The sequence below is a fragment of the Lathyrus oleraceus genome, chromosome 3 (assembly GCF_024323335.1).
Source record: "Lathyrus oleraceus cultivar Zhongwan6 chromosome 3, CAAS_Psat_ZW6_1.0, whole genome shotgun sequence".
NCBI classification, from domain to species: Eukaryota; Viridiplantae; Streptophyta; class Magnoliopsida; order Fabales; family Fabaceae; genus Lathyrus; species Lathyrus oleraceus.
Genome location: NC_066581.1, coordinates 511,447,813 through 511,452,360, shown reverse-complemented (window position 1 = coordinate 511,452,360; position 4,548 = coordinate 511,447,813).

Genomic DNA, 4,548 nt, shown 5'->3' with positions numbered 1-4,548 from the left:
CCTTAGTATCTGCTGACAGGGATGAATGTCACAACATTCAATAAATCCTGTATTAGCTCATCCTGCAGTAACTACTCAAGTGTGTCATGACATCAGTCAAGACATCAGAGTACAGTTAGATATTCTAACATACAATGCAGTCACACATACACACCATGTCATGACATCAGTCAAGACATTAGAATCCAGCTAGTGTTTTACCATATAATGCAGCCAATTAAACACCTACAAACTCCCCCTTTGGCAAATTTTTGGCTAAAACACTTTGATCCCCATAACAGAGTTCATAGCAGCGGAATCACACATCTAGCAGGAAATAAACCTAGTTAATACACTCAGAGTGGCAGCACACTCACACACATATGGAAGTTAACTAAAACTTCACAAAACAGCACACAAACAGAAGTTAAATAAAAAAACTTCATCACACATCAGCTGCAGGGGAGGGAAGTTAAATAAAAACTTCACACACACATCAGCATACAAACAGAAGTTAGAAAAACTTCATCACACACCAGCTGCAGGGGAGGGAACCTTGAATCTGTCTAGAATATCTGTTTTAACAAAATACTAATCTGTTGTCCTGGGATAATCACTTGTTACTCCCCCTTTTTGTCAAAAATGTTGCCAAAGCAACACTTTAAGTTACAGATCCACAAATACTAAACAGAATTACACACAAATGACAGAATAAAGAATTTATTCCTCAGCCTCCTCCTCAGAACTAGCCTCCTCCTCAGAACTAGCCTCCTCCTCACCCTCTGAGCTTTGCCTTGCAGCTCCACCTGTATCCTCAGCAGACATCTCCAATTGAAAAATCAGCTTTTCCAAGGTGAGCTTCCTATCCTCTAGCTCTTTGCAGGTCTCTCTGAGCACAGCAATGACAGCAGCCTTATCTGGATGGTTGCCAACATTGGGTGTTTCTCCAGATGTCATGGCAATGTCAGGAACATGCTTGCCCAGAAACAGCTTGTAACTGAAGGCCAGTGGACTCTCTCTTCTTTGCACAAAGTCATTTTCTGTCAAGATGTTTGGGAATTGGTTCAACACAATGCCACAAATGAGAGACGGAAAGGCTATAGGTCCCTTCACACTGAAACTTCCAGCATGTTTCATGGTCTGATCAAAGATGTAGGTACCATAGTCCACCTTTGTCTTGGTACCAACAACATAGATGAACTTTCCTAACATCACAGACACAGTTGACTTGTGATTAGTAGGGACCCAGTTTGCAGCTCCAACTTTGTGTAACATGACATATTTCACACTGAGTTGACTGGCCACCAGCTTCCCTTTAAGAGGCCACTTCCGGACTTGATTTGCAGTGATGACTTGACAGATTCTGTTGTCAGTCACTTCAAGCTCTGGATGCACTTCATCTGCTCTTCCCAAATACCGATTGATTACTGAGGGGGAAAAGGTCACACACTTGCCGCGCACATAGACCTTTCTAAATTCTCGGGACTTTCCATCTGCACATTCCTCTGACAGATTGACAATGAACTCCTTCACCAAGGTCTCATAACACTTTGGGAGTTGAGTCACAGTCCTCATTAGCCCTGCCTCTTTAATCAATTCCACAATCTCCTTACATTCCAAGGCATTCTGAGCCAGTTCCCTCTCCAAGGCCAGTCTTTTGTGGTAGACATACTTCCACCTGTTCACACTAGAGGCAAAGTGGAAGGACACATTGTCAATGGGTACCTCGGGAACACTAGCAGCCAACTTGCTAGAGGTTGGCTTCTTCTTGGACAGGGATGTTGTGACATCACACGGAACATCCGAGTCAGACTCCATAACGACTGCCTTGGTCTTCATTTTCTTGGGCACCTCTTTGCTCCAAGATTTAGCAGGTCCATGTCCTTTTCTCTTGCGTGCACTCTCTGTCACTGTGTGCTTAGGAGAGGTTGTCTCAGCAACTTCCTTGGTTGGGGACTTTTGCACCACTGTCTTTTTCTCTCTCCTAGTCCTGACCCTCTTGGCTATGCTAGGGATGACTGAGGCCAACAGTTCATTATCAGAGAACTCTTCCAGGTTGACTGTGTCTGCTCTAGGGTTGGCATCAACATCTTGAGTGACACTGACCTTCTCACCTCTCACCTTGCTCACAGGTTTATCATTCTTAGGACCCTCTTCAGGTAGTCCAGACACATTCTCTCTTAACACAACTGCGGTTTCACGACATGCAACATCATCGGGTATGATAGTGCTCAGGGGAACGGAAACCCCAGGAACATTCTGATCACCGGACAGAATCTTAGTGACAATAGAGGCAATGGCATTATGCACATACCTCGATCCTTCCTTGGAAGGTTTGTCCAGTGCGATAGCTGAGGAGATTCTGGAGACCGTTTCTTTTGGTCTTCTTGCATGGGAAGACGTTGCAGCGTTGACACCAACTTCCTCTCGGTTAGGGTTGCCAGACTCCGTGTTGTGTGAATCGGACACGGTAGTGTAGGAGGTGGTATCGGATTGGTGTGCCATGCTGAATATCTCAGAGGGAAGTTGAACCGTTTCTTTGGAAGAAGGTTTGCACGAATGAGGGTTGAAGCAACAGAATGTGAAACGCTTGATGCAAGAGTAAGGTCTATTAGTTTTTGACCACTCAGAGCGCACTATTTGTTGTTTAATAATTTGACTTACTAAACAATAGCTACTTAGCTTCATTAGTTGCTATAAGTTATCAGACGTACACATTCCCTCTTTGCCCTTACTTTGTCAAACTGAGTAACGTACAATGTCATGACATTCCGGGTGACATTGTACTCAGTCTGCATCAGGTTCCTCCATACTAGGGTTGACCACCTGCTACCAGATGCTAGGTAATTAGTTTCTGCAGACGACAATAGTACACACCTCTGTTTATCTTTTGCTGTCATATCATTTGAATGATGCCCAATAGGTGCCAATGACTCATAACTTTCAATCAGACAATTTCCACAGTCTGTCCTTTTATCTAAAGACAGATATGAGACTCCTCTCATAGTTCCCTTGGAAATGCTCTTCTTCATTCCTTTTACATGAAGTTGATCAAGTCTTCCATGTCCCAGCTTCCCTTCCTGATCTCCCTTGGCTAAGGGGCACTTGGGAAAGTAGAGTGAGTCTTTAGATTTCCATAGATAACAATTATCTTTGGATCTGTCTCCTCTCATCACTTCCTGATTGCAACCATTCAACACCACACATCCTCCCTTAGTAAATTCCACCTTGCATCCTTGGTCACATAGCTGGCTTATGCTTATGAGGTTTACAGTCAGTCCTTTTACTAACAATACATCACTCAGTTTTGGAGCTTCAGGACAGTCCAGCTTACCAACACCCTTGACTTCTCCTTTAGTTCCATCACCAAATATCACAAACTTGGTGGTAGGAGGTTGTAGATTCACCACTAGGTTGCTCATCCCAGTCATATGCCTTGAGCAGCCACTATCAAGGTACCAGTCTTGTCTGATAGGTGCCCTTGGAGATGTGTGAGCAAGGTTAGCAACACATTGTTGATTCTCAGGAGAGGAATGAAGCTTAGATGCCTGCTGCTTAGGATTGACCTGAGGAGTCTGCTTAGCCGCCCATGTTTGTTTCTTAATGGGGACATTATGCTTAGACTCCTTCTTCTTAGGCCTACCTTGCGAGTTCTGGTTTGGGTAACCATGCAGCCTATAGCAGAAGGGTTTTATGTGACCAAATCTACCACAGTAATGACATCTCCATCTCTTAAATTTCTTCTTCTGATGATTGCTCATTCTGGTTCTCCGATGTTGAGACATTGGATGTGACTTCTGCTTGAATTTCTGAACTTCAGCCTTAGATGTTTTGAGTTCAGATGAAGAGTTCTTAGTGAATCCTAAACCAGACATGGATCCTGACTTCTGTCTCACCTTTAGGATTTCTTCCAAGGTGTCAGATCCTTTATTCAACATTTTGACGGATTTGGTCAATTGGTCTAGCTTAGACGTTAGCAACAAAATCTCACCATTCATACCCTCTATGACTTTCAGCTGCTCCTGTTTCTCAGCTTCTAGCTCTTTGATGAGTTTCTTCTGCTTTTCTCCTTGGATACATACTTCTGCACTTTTAACACATAGTTCTTTATATGAGGCAGCAAGTTCATCCAAGGTGAGCTCATCTCCACTTGAGTCATCCTTTGAGGCACAGACACTGGTCAGAGCTGTGACATGTTTAGCAGATTCTCCTTCAGATTCACTCTCAGTGTCTTCTTCTGACTAGGTGGCAGATAGCCCTTTCCTTTGCATCTTGAGAAAGGTAGGGCATTCAGCCTTAATATGACCATATCCTTCACATCCATGGCACTGGATTCCCTTGCCTTGGTTGAACTTTTCTTCAGAAGTTGATCTTTTCTTTATGTCAGAAGGGATGTTCTTGACATTAGGTCTACCCTGTTGATCAACTTTCTTTATGAGCTTGTTGAACTGTCTTCCAAGCATGGCTATGGCTTCAGAGATGCTTCCATTTCCTCCACTGTTTCCTTCTTCTGACTTCTCTTCAGTGTTAGATACAAATGCTATGCTTTTGTTCTTCCTGTCAGCATCC